This window comes from Carassius gibelio, chromosome A19 (assembly GCF_023724105.1).
Source record: "Carassius gibelio isolate Cgi1373 ecotype wild population from Czech Republic chromosome A19, carGib1.2-hapl.c, whole genome shotgun sequence".
Taxonomy (NCBI): Eukaryota; Metazoa; Chordata; class Actinopteri; order Cypriniformes; family Cyprinidae; genus Carassius; species Carassius gibelio.
In genome coordinates this window covers 1,995,001-2,012,500 of record NC_068389.1, presented here as the reverse complement: position 1 = coordinate 2,012,500, position 17,500 = coordinate 1,995,001, and the positions used below count along the sequence as shown (strand labels likewise).

Here is a 17,500-nt window from a genome sequence, read left to right as displayed (position 1 = left end):
TATTTTTTGCCAAATTTATTATATACTAAGTGAAAAAATTCCAAAAGCTTAAAGCACCTGGTATTCCTTGGCGGTCTATCATTCAAGTACTAACCAGACCTTAACCTGCTAAGATTCAGAGATCGGGCATTGACTTCTTCTTTTTTTTTTTTTTTTGCAAGATTATTATATAATTCGTGAAAAATATCCAAAAATGTAAAGCACCTGGTATTCCCAGGCAGTCTCCCATCCATGTACTAACCTGGCCCAAACCTGCTTATATTCAGAGATCGGGCATTGACCCAATTTTTGCCAAATTTATTATATACTAAGTGAAAAAATTCCAAAAGCTTTAAGCACCTGGTATTCCTAGGCGGTCTTTCAACCAAGTACTAACCAGACCTAAACCTGCTAAGATTCAGAGATCGGGCATTGACTCTTTTTTTTTTTTTTTTTTTTTGCAAGATTATTATATAATTCGTGAAAAATATCCAAAAATTTAAAGCACCTGGCATTCCCAGTCAGTCTCCCATCCATGTACTAACCTGGCCCAAACCTGCTTATATTCAGAGATCGGGCACTGACTCTATTTTTTGCCAAATTTATTATATACTAAGTGAAAAAATTCCAAAAGCTTAAAGCACCTGGTATTCCTTGGTGGTCTCTCATCCAAGTACTAACCAGACCTAAACCTGCTAAGATTCAGAGATCGGGCATTGACTCTTTTTTTTTTTTTTTGCAAGATTATTATATAATTCGTGAAAAATATCCAAAAATTTAAAGCACCTGATATTCCCAGGCAGTCTCCCATCCATGTACTAACCTGGCGCAAACCTGCTTATATTCAGAGATCGGGCATTGACTCTATTTTTTGGCAAAATTATTATATACTAAGTGAAAAATTTCAAAATAGCTTAGAGTACCTGGCATTCTCAGGCGGTCTCCCATCCAGGCACTAACCAGGCCCAAACCTGCTTAGCTTCCGAGATCAGACAAGATTTTTTTTTTTTTTTTTTTTTTTTTTTTTATTATAAAAAATTTACATTCATTTAATTTGTTTCATACAGTTACAATCCATGACATTATTATTCATATTTCCCCCATAGCCAGTTTACACCATTTTCTTTCATTTCCAACATTGGATTCCCTCTTACAATCATTTCTATAAAATCATCCTCTTTGTTTTCCATTGAGAAATAATTCCATAACAGTCTCACAGAGTATTCCATCCTGTTTTTAAAGATTATCCACACATCAACATTTTTCCCATCATATTTCGCCATGTTTCTTCTCAACTATATTACATACTTTGCTATTGTTACACATAAATTAAAGGTATACATATTGCAGTCATTATGACCAAATAAAAACATTGTTTCCCACTTCTTTTGGTCCTCATCATACTTCCCCTCCAAAATTTCTTTTGCAATTTCCTTCATTTTTCTCATAAAATCATCTAACCTTTCACAATAAAAAAACAGATGTAACAGTCCTTCCTTTTCTTTCATACACACTTTACACTTTGCATCATTTTGAATTCCTATTTTATGTAATCTCATCTCTGTTAATATACAATTGTGTCTCAATAAATAATTAAAATTCTCTAAAATTGGTTCCATATATTTCAACCTCACGTTTCCCCAAATTTCATTTTCATTTAAGTCATCATATCTTTCTTTCCAGTAGTTCAAAGCTACTGGTTTTGTAAAAGCGATAGACCTAAAAATACTATACACATTCCTTACTTTGCATAAATTAAAATGAACGTTTTCCCCATTTAACCTTTTAAAAAATACATCTGGAAATTCATTCTCATCCCCACTCTCATAGTTTTCAATTCTTTCAATCCAGTCCTTTGGTATCGCTTTCTTTAAATCCTCATATTGTCCTTCTAACTTCCTTCTCCACGCCCTTTTGCCCCCCTCTCTCAATGCATCCACAACTGCCTGTAAAGGTACATAACCCTCTATCACCTCATACAATAGATCTTTTATTTGTCTCAAACCACAATCCCACCATTCTTTATAATACATGACCTTACCGTCCCTTATGATATTCGGATTTAAAAACAATGGTTGTTCTAAAAGCTGGGCCCTTCCTTTAGGTAAAATCAGTACATTTTCTAAAAATTCCCCCCATGATTCCAAAACCTCCACATAAAAACATGGCAGACCTTTTAACATCCAGCTTTTCATTTTCATCCATAAAACATTACATCCCATATTACATTTTTCCAGGTAATATTCCATGACTCTTTTCCAAATTACATCACTTTTGCTCTCTAGAAACTTCTGAACTGTTTTAATTCTCAGCGTTCTCATTCTTAAAAATGGATCTAAAAGTCCCAATCCTCCCTCCTTTAGGTTTCCAAGTAATGTATCATATGCAATCTTAGCCCTTCCATTTCCCCATAAAAACTTTAAAACCAATTCTTTCATTTTTTTGTAGTACAGATGAGGCAATGGGGTTACTCCCAACACATACCAGACTTTCGACAGCATCAATGAATTTATAATTAAAACTTTCCCCCTTAGCTTTAAATCTCTAATTTGCCAAAATCTCAGTCTTTTTCCAATTCCATTTAAAACACCTTCCCAATTCAAAGTGTCTGCCTTATTAGAATCAATACCAACCCACAACCCCAAAATCTTGATGTGCTGCATTTCCTCCTTGAATTGTATATGCTGCGGTATTTCCTCTACTCTGCCAATCCTCATACACACACTTTTCCCCACATTTACTTTGGCTCCCGACCCTTTACAATATCTTTCTAAAATCCCCATTGCCCTATCAATACTTTGGATGTCTTCTACCAACAAGGTTGTATCATCTGCATACTGATACACTGCTTCTCTTTGGAAATGGTTCTTTATTTGTATTCCTTTGATTTCTCTGTCTGCCTTAATAGCCAAACCAAGTGGCTCGGCTACCAGAGAGTAAAGTAAGGCAGACAGTGGGCATCCTTGCCTGATCGACCTTGTTGGTTGAAAACAATCCGTTAAAAAACCATTGCATTTTATGCATGTTAACACATCTGAGTAAAAAATCCAAATCCATTTTCTAAAATTTTCTCCAAAACCAAAAGCCTTAAGAACATCAAATAAAAACTCATGCTCTACCCTGTCAAATGCCTTTTCTAAATCCAGACTTATTAAAAATCCCCCCTTTCCCTTCTCCTTCATATAATAAATTGTGTCTCTTATACTTTTAACCACATCTACTATATCTCTTCCTTGCACCCCGTATGCCTGTGTTGTTTTTATTATTTTTGGTAAAACCTTTTTTAATCTGTTTGCTAATACTTTTGCTAATATTTTAAAATCTGTATTCAACATGGATATAGGTCTAAAATTTTTAAGATCTTTTGGATTACCGCTTTTTTTGTAAATCATTTTTACCATGCCGATCTTCATTTTTTCACTCAACACCCCCTTCTTGAAAATTTCTTCAAAAACTTCTTTTAAAATTGGCACTAACATTTCTCTAAAAGTTTTATAAAATTCATTAGTCAAACCATCCACACCAGGGCTCTTTCCAGGTTTTAACTGTTGAATTGCAATATCTATTTCTTCTTCCTTAATTTCTTCATCACACAAAATCCTGTCCTCACCTGTTAACTTAGATTTAATTTGTTTAATCAAAAACTCCTCATCATTTTTTCCTATACCTTGTCCCTTAAACATGTCCATGTAATATTGCTTTACTGTTTTCAAAATTTCTTTAGTTTCTGTTTCTATTTCCCCTTTTTTATTTAAGACTTCTTTCAATAGATCAGCCTTCTGCCTATTTTGTTCTAAATTAAAGAAAAATTTTGTGCATCTTTCTCCCTCTACTGCATATTTTGCTTTACTTCTTATAATTGCACCCTTACATTTTTCCTCTTCTAATATCTTTAATTTATCTTGTAGCATTATTATTTTTTCAATTTCCTCTTTTCCATTGCTTTCTGACACTTTACTTAACTCATTATTCAGGAGTTTGGTTAATTCGGTTTCCTTCTGTCTTTCTAATTTTCTGACATTTTTGCTGTATTCTATTGAAAATGTCTTTATTTCCCACTTAACACTATCCCACCATACTCTTTTCTCTTCCCTATACATTCTATTAATTTTGCTTTCTTCCACAATCCTTTTAATACTTTCCTGATATGCATTACTCTTTAAAATCTTTGCATTTAAAACCCACACTCCCCCTCCCCTTTTCACACTTGAAGAATCTAATGTTAAAAATAAGAGAGAATGATCACTAAGACCAACTCGTTTATAATAAACATTAGTAATATTCCCTTGCATTTCCTCTGTACATAAAATATAATCAATCCTACTTTGTTTCAGTTCTTTTAAAACAAATTGTCTTCTTGAAAATTGCCTACTCGTTCTATTTCTTTCTCTCCACACATCAATCAATTTAAAATCCCCCATCAGTTTGTTCAACTCCTCCCTTCCCTTATCAGTCTTAAAAACCATATTACTTGCTAAGTCTAATTCTGTAAAAACAGTATTAAAATCCCCCATTAAAATCACCCTTTCATTAATTCTTACATTTGCAGATATTGTTTTAAAAAATTCCACCTTTTGCTTTTCTTCATTTGGAGCATGTATGTTACATATTGTACATCTCTCATTTCCTTTTTCTATTTCAACAGCTAAACATTTCCCTGCTCCATCATTAAACACCACACTTTCTTTTTCACACACCTCTCTTCTTATTAAAATAGCAACCCCTTTCCCAGTTTTCTCTGTACCATTATTACAATGTATATTCCCATCCCATACATTTTCAAACCTTTTAACACAATAATTTTTCCAATTCGTTTCTTGTAATACAAATACATCCACCCCTCTACATAATTCCCTCATATTTTCAAATTTCTCCACATCCATTAAACCTCGTGCATTAAATGAAACAACTCTTAAAAACATAAAAACAATATAAAATAAATAATTAAAACATTTCATTTTTTTTTCAGTCATGCTCCATATCTCTCAGTACATCAAATCTGTTCTCACAACCCTCCTTGTCTTTTAATATTCCTTGCCTTAAAAATCTTTTCTTTGCAATGTCTATATTGGGTGTTACCTTTAAAGTTCTTCTTCTTTGTATTCCTTCTCGTTCTTTCCTACGTTTCTCTTCTCCTTTTCTCTCCATTCTCCTCTCCTGATAACCTTCCTCGTCGTTTTGTTGTTCCCCATGTTCCTCGCTCATATCCATAGTCTTTTGCACAGTCCATTGAGATGTTGTTATTTCTCCATCTAGTTCTTTCTTCTTTTCTCCTGTGTCCCCCTGATGTTCTTTCTCTCCATTGTCCTCTCTCAGTCCACAGTGTTTCTCTTCTCCTTTTCTCTCCATTCTCCCCTCCTGATAACCTTCCTCATTGTTTTTTTGTTCCTCCTGTTCTTTGCTTATTTCCATGGTCCTTTGCACCGTCCCTTGTGATATTGTTTTTTCTCCATCATTTTCTTTTTCCTCTCCTCCTGTGTCTGCTTGATGTTCTTCCTCTTCATTTTCCTCTCCCAGTCCACAATCTTCCATCTCCTTGTTTAAAACATTGTCCATCTCGGTTTCCCTCTGCTTTTGCCCACCCACATTAACAACCATATCTGTTTCTTGTTCACTACTATTTTCTCCCTCCCCCATCCAACATTCGCACCTCACCAACACTTTCCTACATTCCGGGCACTTCACTGCATTGCAGCTTCTTGCCAAGTGCCCCTGCTCTTTGCACTGGTAACAAATAAAGTCCGGGCAATCTTTAAATACATGTCCTGGATCCATACACAATCTACAGGTTTTCACCTGCCGATCGTGTATAATCTGAAAGTACTGTGTGCCCTCAGCAGTCTCAAACTTGCTGCTATATGGTAGAGATACAACTTCCTTTGGGAACCTGACCTTTACATATCTCGTACCATCTGCTATTTCAGTACCCGGATATGTTCTTCTCTTAATGTTGGTTGAGGGAGTTACACCCCATGCCTCCAATTTATCTAATATATCCTGGTCATCAACATATGCAGGCAAATGCATAAAAGAAACAACATATTCTCTTACTTGTAGCTTTCTAATCTCACAAAATTGTTGCCTGATTCTTAGTCCATCCTCTAGCTTTTCACACTCCTCCTCATTTGATAATGTGATCTCGAATTCTTTGCCTTGTCTTGGTCTTATCGCCAAAATCTTTCCTCCTCCAATTTTTTCATTCACTTCTTTGATAATATCCTGCACCGATCCATCTCTCACCTCTGCCAGATCCACAATTACAGTTGCTTCCTTTGAATAAATAATCATTTTCTTTGCCTCGTTGTATCCAAGCCGTTGTCCTGTAGTGTTTTCCGTGTCAAAGTCCCTGCGTCTTTCTCCTGCCATTTCATTTCCATGTAATCAGTCCAATTTTGAAAAAATAACAAAACAAAACCTCCAAAAATAAAAATCCTCCCCAGACAGCCTAGGCTGCTGGGAAGTGTTTGAACTTAAAAACAAAACAAAACAGAAAAACAGAAAAAAAGCTAACTTTAAACAAAAAATGGGTTTACAAACAACAATGGTGAGCCTACTCTCACCCACTACTGCCACCTCACTTCCTGCTAGCACTCTAGCGTTGCCAGGTTGGTATGGCCGTAAGCGAAGACTGCTGCAAAGAGAATGCTATTTAAAGATCAGCCAATCTACTCGCCAGTACATTATATAAGTAGGAAAGAAAACCCAAAAGCTTAAAGCACCTAGTATTCCTAGGCGGTCTCTCATCCAAGTACTAACCAGACCGAAACCTGCTAAAATTTAGAGATCGGGCATTGACTCTATTTTTTGCCAAATTTATTATATACTAAGTGAAAAAATTCCAAAAGCGTTAAGCACCTGGTATTCCTAGGCGGTCTCTCATCCAAGTACTAACCAGACCTAAACCTGCTAAGATTCAGAGATCGGGCATTGACTCTTTTTTTTTTTTTTTTTTTTTTTGCAAGATTATTATATAATTCGTGAAAAATATCCAAAAATTTAAAGCACCTGATATTCCCAGGCAGTCTCCCATCCATGTACTAACCTGGCCCAAACCTGCTTATATTCAGAGATCGGGCATTGACTCTATTTTTTTGGCAAAATTATTATATACTAAGTGAAAAATTTCAAAATAGCTTAGAGTACCTGGCATTCTCAGTCGGTCTCCCATCCAGGCACTAACCAGGCCCAAACCTGCTTAGCTTCCGAGATCAGACAAGATCGGGCATAGCCAGGCTGGTATGGCCATAAGCGAAGACTGCTGCAAAGAGAAGGCTATTTAAAGATCAGCCAATCTACTCGCCAGTACATTATAATAGTAGGAAAGAAACCCCAAAAATTTAAAGCACCTGATATTCCCAGGCAGTCTCCCATCCATGTACTAACCTGGCGCAAACCTGCTTATATTCAGAGATCGGGCATTGACTCTATTTTTTTTTTTTTTTTTTGCAAGATTATTATATAATTTGTGAAAAATATCCAAAAATTTAAAGCACCTGGCATTCCCAGGCAGTCTCCCATCCATGTACTAACCTGGCCCAAACCTGCTTATATTCAGAGATCGGGCACTGACTCTATTTTTTGCCAAATTTATTATATACTAAGTGAAAAAATTCCAAAAGCTTAAAGCACCTGGTATTCCTTGGCGGTCTCTCATCCAAGTACTAACCAGACCTAAACCTGCTAAAATTCAGAGATCGGGCATTGACTCTTTTTTTTTTTTTGCAAGATTATTATATAATTCGTGAAAAATATCCAAAAATTTAAAGCACCTGATATTCCCAGGCAGTCTCCCATCCATGTACTAACCTGGCGCAAACCTGCTTATAGTCAGAGATCGGGCATTGACTCTATTTTTTGGCAAAATTATTATATACTAAGTGAAAAATTTCAAAATAGCTTAGAGTACCTGGCATTCCCAGGCGGTCTCCCATCCAGGCACTAACCAGGCCCAAACCTGCTTAGCTTCCGAGATCAGACAAGATCGGGCATAGCCAGGCTGGTATGGCCATAAGCGAAGACTGCTGCAAAGAGAAGGCTATTTAAAGATCAGCCAATCTACTCGCCAGTACATTATAAAAGTAGGAAAGAAACCCCAAAAGCTTAAAGCACCTGGTATTCCTAGGCGGTCTCTCATCCAAGTACTAACCTGGCCCAAACCTGCTTATATTCAGAGATCGGGCATTGACTCTATTTTTTGCCAAATTTATTATATACTAAGTGAAAAAATTCCAAAAGCTTAAAGCACCTGGTATTCCTTGGCGGTCTATCATTCAAGTACTAACCAGACCTTAACCTGCTAAGATTCAGAGATCGGGCATTGACTTCTTCTTTTTTTTTTTTTTTTTTGCAAGATTATTATATAATTCGTGAAAAATATCCAAAAATGTAAAGCACCTGATATTCCCAGGCAGTCTCCCATCCATGTACTAACCTGGCCCAAACCTGCTTATATTCAGAGATCGGGCATTGACTCTATTTTTTGCCAAATTTATTATATACTAAGTGAAAAAATTCCAAAAGCTTAAAGCACCTGGTATTCCTTGGCGGTCTATCATTCAAGTACTAACCAGACCTTAACCTGCTAAGATTCAGAGATCGGGCATTGATTTCTTCTTTTTTTTTTTTTTTGCAAGATTATTATATAATTCGTGAAAAATATCCAAAAATTTAAAGCACCTGGTATTCCCAGGCAGTCTCCCATCCATGTACTAACCTGGCCCAAACCTGCTTATATTCAGAGATCGGGCATTGACTCTATTTTTTGCCAAATTTATTATATACTAAGTGAAAAAATTCCAAAAGCTTTAAGCACCTGGTATTCCTAGGCGGTCTTTCAACCAAGTACTAACCAGACCTAAACCTGCTAAGATTCAGAGATCGGGCATTGACTCTATTTTTTTTTTTTTTTTTGCAAGATTATTATATAATTTGTGAAAAATATCCAAAAATTTAAAGCACCTGGCATTCCCAGGCAGTCTCCCATCCATGTACTAACCTGGCCCAAACCTGCTTATATTCAGAGATCGGGCACTGACTCTATTTTTTGCCAAATTTATTATATACTAAGTGAAAAAATTCCAAAAGCTTAAAGCACCTGGTATTCCTTGGCGGTCTCTCATCCAAGTACTAACCAGACCTAAACCTGCTAAGATTCAGAGATCGGGCATTGACTCTTTTTTTTTTTTTTTTTTTTTTTGCAAGATTATTATATAATTCGTGAAAAATATCCAAAAATTTAAAGCACCTGATATTCCCAGGCAGTCTCCCATCCATGTACTAACCTGGCGCAAACCTGCTTATATTCAGAGATCGGGCATTGACTCTATTTTTTGGCAAAATTATTATATACTAAGTGAAAAATTTCAAAATAGCTTAGAGTACCTGGCATTCCCAGGCGGTCTCCCATCCAGGCACTAACCAGGCCCAAACCTGCTTAGCTTCCGAGATCAGACAAGATCGGGCATAGCCAGGCTGGTATGGCCATAAGCGAAGACTGCTGCAAAGAGAAGGCTATTTAAAGATCAGCCAATCTACTCGCCAGTACATTATAAAAGTAGGAAAGAAACCCCAAAAGCTTAAAGCACCTGGTATTCCTAGGCGGTCTCTCATCCAAGTACTAACCTGGCCCAAACCTGCTTATATTCAGAGATCGGGCATTGACTCTATTTTTTGCCAAATTTATTATATACTAAGTGAAAAAATTCCAAAAGCTTAAAGCACCTGGTATTCCTTGGCGGTCTATCATTCAAGTACTAACCAGACCTTAACCTGCTAAGATTCAGAGATCGGGCATTGACTTCTTCTTTTTTTTTTTTTTTTTGCAAGATTATTATATAATTCGTGAACAATATCCAAAAATTTAAAGCACCTGGTATTCCCAGGCAGTCTCCCATCCATGTACTAACCTGGCCCAAACCTGCTTATATTCAGAGATCGGGCATTGACTCTATTTTTTGCCAAATTTATTATATACTAAGTGAAAAAATTCCAAAAGCTTAAAGCACCTGGTATTCCTTGGCGGTCTCTCATCCAAGTACTAACTAGACCTAAACCTGCTAAAATTCAGAGATCGGGCATTGACTCTTTTTTTTTTTTTTTTTTTTTGCAAGATTATTATATAATTTGTGAAAAATATCCAAAAATTTAAAGCACCTGGTATTCCCAGGCAGTCTCCCATCCATGTACTAACCTGGCCCAAACCTGCTTATATTCAGAGATCGGGCATTGACTCTATTTTTTGCCAAATTTATTATATACTAAGTGAAAAAATTCCAAAAGCTTAAAGCACCTGGTATTCCTTGGCGGTCTCTCATCCAAGTACTAACCAGACCTAAACCTGCTAAGATTCAGAGATCGGGCATTGACTCTTTTTTTTTTTTTTTTTTTTTTGCAAGAATATTATATAATTCGTGAAAAATATCCAAAAATTTAAAGCACCTGATATTCCCAGGCAGTCTCCCATCCATGTACTAACCTGGCGCAAACCTGCTTATATTCAGAGATCGGGCATTGACTCTATTTTTTGGCAAAATTATTATATACTAAGTGAAAAATTTCAAAAAAGCTTACAGTACCTGGTATTCCCAGGCGGTCTCCCATCCAGGCACTAACCAGGCCCAAACCTGCTTAGCTTACGAGATCAGACAAGATCGGGCATAGCTTTTTTTTTTTTTTTTTTTTTTTTTTTTTTATTCACAGTCAAAATATAAGTTGTGTACAAGACTTTAAAGCTGTTACAGGGAAATTTTAATAAAAACAAAAGCATTTCACAAAAGCATTTTTCCAAAATATGCATAACACTAAAAACCAAAAACATCTAAATTCACAAATTCATCAAATTCTTTAATCTTCTCTTGGCATATAAAAGTGCTTTTGTTTTAAAATATATGTAACCTCCTTCGTAAAAATTCCATAAAAATCCCCCATCTTGTTTTCCAGTTTAAAATAACTGTACAGCATTTTTACATAATCTTCAACCAACTGTTTAAAAATCAACCATAGGTTAGCAATAAAATCTCTGTTTTTGACTATATTCCTTCTTTTCCATATTGCTTTTTTGGCCAAAATTAAAAACAAATTAATTAGTTTCTTGTTTGCTGTATTCTCTGCCATTCCCAACATAAAAAATCTATTCCAGTTACAGTCCCCCTCATTATCTCTTAAGTCTTTGATTATTTCCTTTAATTCCTTAAAAAATGGGCTCAACTTCTCACAGAATAAAAACAAATGTAAAATTCCTTCATCTTCTTTTTTACAAACTCTGCATTGGGCATTAGTTTCTTTCTGCATTGCACACAATCTCATTTCAGTAAAAATCACATTTTGTCTAATAAAATAATCAAAACTTTGTAAATCCACATCCAACCATTTCCATGTCATGTTCTTCCATATATCTTCCTCTTCAATTTCATTAAAATGCCTTATCCATAACTGATTGGCAAGAGGTTTTTTAAAAACTCTATTTATAAAAAACCCATAAAACATTTTAACAGAACCCAAATTAAAATTCACCATATTGTCTTTACATTTTAGAAACACGCTCATTTTCTTTTCTTTTTCTCCCTCCTTAATAATTTCTTCCAGCCATTGTCCTGGGATTGCTTTTTTTACTTGTTCATATTGTCTTTTTAAAACATTTACATTAAAGTCCTCCTTCTCCTCATCCATTGCATCTATGATCACTTGAAGTGGTAAAAATCCCTCTTTAAATTCCCATAAAACATCCCTCACCTTTACAAACCCTGCTTGCAACCACTTCTTAAAATAGATATCATACTCTTGCATCTTTATTTTCCCATTTAAAAACAGAGGTTGATTTAAAATCATTTCTCTCCCCTCCGGATTAAAATCCACCTCTGTTAAAAAAAGCCTCCAAGCGCTTAAAACCTCTTTGTAAAATGGTGGGATCCCCTCCATCATCCAATTCTTAAGCTTCATCCATAAAACATTTTCCCCCAAATTAAAATTCCCACATTTATTTAAATAAAGAGCCATCAATCTCTTCCACTCTGCTCTGTTCGTATCATCCAAATATTTTCTTACCACCTTTACTCTCATGCTTTTCATTTTTTGTTCTACATCCACCAAACCCATCCCTCCCTCCCCCGGTTTCCCAATCAGTGTAAAATATGCAATTCTTGGAGGCTTTTTGTCCCATAAAAATTCTAAAACACATTTCTTTATTCTCTTAAAAACCCAGTCTGGCAATGGCATCACATGTAATGTATACCACATTCTAGATAACATTAGCATGTTTACAACTAAAATCTTCCCTTTTAAACTTAAAAATCTGCTTCTCCAGAAAATCAGTCTTCTTTCCATCCCTCCCACCGTCTCTTCCCACATACTGTCCGTAGCCTCCTTTTCATTCTTTGCTACAATTATTCCTAAAATCTTTATTTCTTGCACCTCTGTAAACTTACAGACCCCTGTAAGAACCTCTGCCCTTCCATATTTCATGTATACAGTTTTTTCTTCATTTATCTTTGCACCCGAACCCTCACAATACAGTTTTGTTTTCTCCATCACTCTTTTAACACTTTCTACATTTTCAACCACAATTGTCGTGTCATCAGCATATTGAAATATTTTCTTTAATTCTTCTCCCTCTTCCATTTGTATTCCATTTATTCTTTTTTCTCTATTTATTAAAAGCCCTAAAGGTTCTGCTACCAATGAGTACAACTGCGCCGACAATGGACACCCCTGTCTTATGGATCTTAAAACTTTAAAAGGTTGAGTTAAAAAACCATTGCATTTTACTTTTGTAAAAATATCCCTGTATAAAACCGAAATCCATTTAATAAAATTATTCCCAAACCCAAATTCCTTTAAAACTGCAAATAAAAAGCCATGTTCAACTCTGTCAAAAGCCTTTTCAAAATCCATACTAATAACATAAGCACTTTTGCCTTTTTCTTTTATATACCCTGCTATATCTCTAATGCTGCTAGTAACATCTGCTATATCTCTCGCCTTTACTCCATACGCCTGGTTTGTTTCTATTATATTTGGCATGACATTTTTTAATCTGTTTGCTAAGACCTTGGCTAAAATTTTAAAATCAGTGTTTAGCATTGTAATGGGTCTAAAATTTTTCAGCTCAGTTTTGTCTCCTTTTTTCTTGTATATTATTTTCATTAATCCTAGCCCCATTCTTGGGCTTACTCTTTCTTTTTTAAAAACTTCTTCAAAAATTTCATTTAAAATCACGCTTACTTTTTCTTTAAAAACTTTGTAAAACTCACTTCCAATACCATCTACTCCGGGGCTTTTCCTCACTCTTAATTGATTTATGGCATGTATGATCTCTTCAGTTTCTATTTCCCTTTCACATATTTTTTTATCCTGTTCGCCAACTTTCCTTGTTATCTGTTGCAACAAAATATTCCTTTTTTCCTCATCTCCCCCCTCAGACTTAAAAAGTTCCTCATAAAATGATTTAACTTCTTTTAAAATCCCCTCTGTATCTGAGACCACCATTCCATTGCTACTTTTAAGTTCTTTAATTGTTTCCGCTCTCCCCCTGCTTTTCTCAAGATTAAAAAAGAATCTGTTACATTTTTCCCCTTCCACCGTATATTTTGCTTTGCTTCTCAACATTGCCCCCTTGCATTTCTCCTCTTCTATTTTTCTCAACGTATTTTCTATTTCAATTACTTTTTGCACATCTACTTGGTTTTTATTTAACTCCTCTTTTAGAGTTCTCCTTATTTCTCTCTCCTTGGTTCTTTTAACCTTTTGTAATAAATTACATTAGTTCATAGAATATTTCTTAATATCATACTTAACATTTTCCCACCATTGCCTTTTGTCTTCCATATACATCAGGTCTTTTTTCCTCCCATCTAATATCATTTCAATCTCTTTTTTAAAACTTTCATTCTTTAAAACCTCAGTGTTTAAAATCCACACCCCAGGTCCCTTTGTTTGTCTTTTAAAATCCATCGTCATTAAAACCATTTTGTGATCGCTTAAGGTCGTTTCTTTGTAAAATATTCCATCAATGAAACATTCAAGATTTCTGGTACTTAAAAAATAGTCTATTCTGGTTTGGCACATAAAATTCCCCACCAACTGTCTTCTTGAAAATTCCTTCTTTTTTCCATTTCTTTCCCGCCACACATCAATCATATTTTTCTCTTCCATCAATGACCTTAATTCTTTTCTACCCCCATCCGATTTAAAAACCATCCCATTTGCCATATCCATTTTACTAAAAACAGTGTTAAAATCCCCTGCAATCACCACCTTCCCCCATTTTTCAATTACATCAGCTAAAACATTAAAGTATATTTTCTTTTCTTTTTCTCCATTGGGAGCGTGCACGTTCACTAGAACAAATTTGTCTTCTTCCATTTCGATTTCTACCACCATACATTTTCCTTTTTTATCATTATATACAGTATTGTTCAAAATAATAGCAGTACAATGTGACTAAACAGAATAATCAAGGTTTTTCGTATATTTTTTTATTGCTACGTGGCAAGCAAGTTACCAGTAGGTTCAGTAGATTCTCAGAAAACAAATGAGACCCAGCATTCATGATATGCATGCTCTTAAGGCTGTGCAATTGGGCAATTAGTTGAATTAGTTGAAAGGGGTGTGTTCAAAAAAATAGCAGTGTGGCATTCAATCACTGAGGTCATCAATTTTGTGAAGAAACAGGTGTGAATCAGGTGGCCCCTATTTAAGGATGAAGCCAACACTTGTTGAACATGCATTTGAAAGCTGAGGAAAATGGGTCGTTCAAGACATTGTTCAGAAGAACAGCGTACTTTGATTAAAAAGTTGATTAGAGAAGGGAAAACCTATAAAGAGGTGCAAAAAATGATAGGCTGTTCAGCTAAAATGATCTCCAATGCCTTAAAATGGAGAGCAAAACCAGAGAGACGTGGAAGAAAACGGAAGACAACCATCAAAATGGATAGAAGAATAACCAGAATGGCAAAGGCTCAGCCAATGATCACCTCCAGGATGATCAAAGACAGTCTGGAGTTACCTGTAAGTACTGTGACAGTTAGAAGACGTCTGTGTGAAGCTAATCTATTTTCAAGAATCCCCCGCAAAGTCCCTCTGTTAAAAAAAAGGCATGTGCAGAAGAGGTTACAATTTGCCAAAGAACACATCAACTGGCCTAAAGAGAAATGGAGGAACATTTTGTGGACTGATGAGAGTAAAATTGTTCTTTTTGGGTCCAAGGGCCACAGGCAGTTTGTGAGACGACCCCCAAACTCTGAATTCAAGCCACAGTACACAGTGAAGACCGTGAAGCATGGAGGTGCAAGCATCATGATATGGGCATGTTTCTCCTATTATGGGCCTATTTATCGCATACCAGGGATCATGGATCAGTTTGCATATGTTAAAATACTTGAAGAGGTCATGTTGCCCTATGCTGAAGAGGACATGCCCTTGAAATGGTTGTTTCAACAAGACAATGACCCAAAACACACTAGTAAACGGGCAAAGTCTTGGTTCCAAACCAACAAAATTAATGTTATGGAGTGGCCAGCCCAATCTCCAGACCTTAATCCAATTGAGAACTTGTGGGGTGATATCAAAAATGCTGTTTCTGAAGCAAAACCAAGAAATGTGAATGAATTGTGGAATGTTGTTAAAGAATCATGGAGTGGAATAACAGCTGAGAGGTGCCACAAGTTGGTTGACTCCATGCCACACAGATGTCAAGCAGTTTTAAAAAACTGTGGTCATACAACTAAATATTAGTTTAGTGATTCACAGGATTGCTAAATCCCAGAAAAAAAAAAATGTTTGTACAAAATAGTTTTGAGTTTGTACAGTCAAAGGTAGACACTGCTATTTTTTTGAACACACCCCTTTCAACTAATTGCCCAATTGCACAGCCTTAAGAGCGTGCATATCATGAATGCTGGGTCTTGTTTGTTTTCTGACAATCTACTGAACCTACTGGTAACTTGTTTGCCACGTAGCAATAAAAAATATACTAAAAACCTTGATTATTCTGGTTAGTTACATTGTACTGCTATTATTTTGAACAATACTGTATAAGTTTTGTCTTTATACCTCTGTCTTTTCTTATTAAAACCGCCACTCCTCCTCCCATTTTTTCCTCTTCATTGTTAACAAGTAATTCCCCTTCCCATCTTTTTCTAATATCCTCCATAACATTCTCTTTCCAGTTTGTCTCTTGCAATAAAATCACATCTTCATTTCGACACAATTCCTTCACCTTTTCAAATTTATAAACATTCATTAATCCTCTAGCATTAAAAGTCACAATTTTCAGCACCATAAAATAAAATAAAAGCCATAAAATCCCCATTTTGTCAGTTCATTCACTCTCCTTCCTTTACCATTTCCCCACTGTCTTGTTTTTCATCACATCCTTGTTTTAATACTTTTCTTTTGGCTTTCTCTAAATTTGGTGTTACCTTAGTTTGTCTTCTTCTTTTATTGATTCCTGTAGTGCCGGCATCGTCGATGCATTCACTGTCTTTGTCCATTCTCCCATCCTCGCTGACCCACTCCTGATCCTCTGTCTTTTCCAGTTGAATCAGTCCTTATTTCCTTATTTCCATCAGTGACCCCGTTTCCTCACTGCACTGCGTTGATCCAGTCCTTTCACTTTCCTCTTCAACGTCCGTGCTTGTGGTATCCTCTCTTGGTGTTCCTTCCGTGTTTTCGTGTAGCTCCTCTTCACCGGCTTCCTCATGCATCTGCCCACACCCCTGCTCTTCCTCCTGATGTTGTTCTCCGAACCAGCACTCGCACTTGTTTAACACAAGCCTGCAGTCCGGGCACCTCACCGCATTACAATCCCTCGCGAAATGTCCCCTTTCCGAGCACTTATAGCATTTGAAGTCAGGACAGTCCTTCATCATGTGTTCAGGGCTCATACATAACCTACAGGTTCTCACCTGCTGGCTATGTATCACCCTGAAATACTGAGGTCCTTCTTCCGTCTCCATTCTCGTGCTGTAGGGCAGGGAAGCCACCTCTTTTGGAAACCGTACTCTCAGGAATCTCGTTCCATCCTCAATGCGGGTGCCCGGGTAGAATCTCCTTTTGATCTGTGAGATAGGAGTCACCCCCCATCCCTCCAGCTTCTTTAAAATATCGTCATCCTCCAAGTAAGCAGGCAGATGCATGAAAGATACAGCAAAATCCTTATTGTTCAACTTTTTAATTTCACAAGTCTTTCCTTTAATCATCAATCCTTCTTCCAGTTTCTCAATATCTTCCTCTTTTTCCAATGTAATTTCATATTGTTTCATCATTTTTGGTCTTACCGCTAGTATGCTAGTCACTTCGATCTTGTCTTTCAATGCTTCTATAATGTCCTCTGCTCTCCCATCTTGTACCTCCGTCAAATCAATCACTACCGTTGCTTCCTTGGTATAGATCCGTTTCATTCGCCTTTCTGGGTAATCCTTTTCTCGTTGTCTTTGATCCAGTCCATTTTCAGTTAGCTGCCTTGTCTGTTTTGCCAAATCCATGTCTGTAGCCGTTAATCCATCCATTTCAACAAAAAACACAA

At 36.2% G+C, this 17,500-nt stretch overlaps 3 pseudogenes; all 3 read right to left on the bottom strand.

Annotated features, from left to right (window-relative positions):
- Positions 1-7,110: 7,110 nt before the first annotated feature.
- Positions 7,111-7,229, bottom strand: LOC127937080 (uncharacterized; annotated as a pseudogene).
- A 644-nt stretch (positions 7,230-7,873) lies between these two features.
- On the bottom strand, positions 7,874-7,992 carry LOC127936056 (uncharacterized; annotated as a pseudogene).
- A 1,356-nt stretch (positions 7,993-9,348) lies between these two features.
- On the bottom strand, positions 9,349-9,467 carry LOC127936055 (uncharacterized; annotated as a pseudogene).
- Between the last annotated feature and the right edge of the window lie 8,033 nt (positions 9,468-17,500).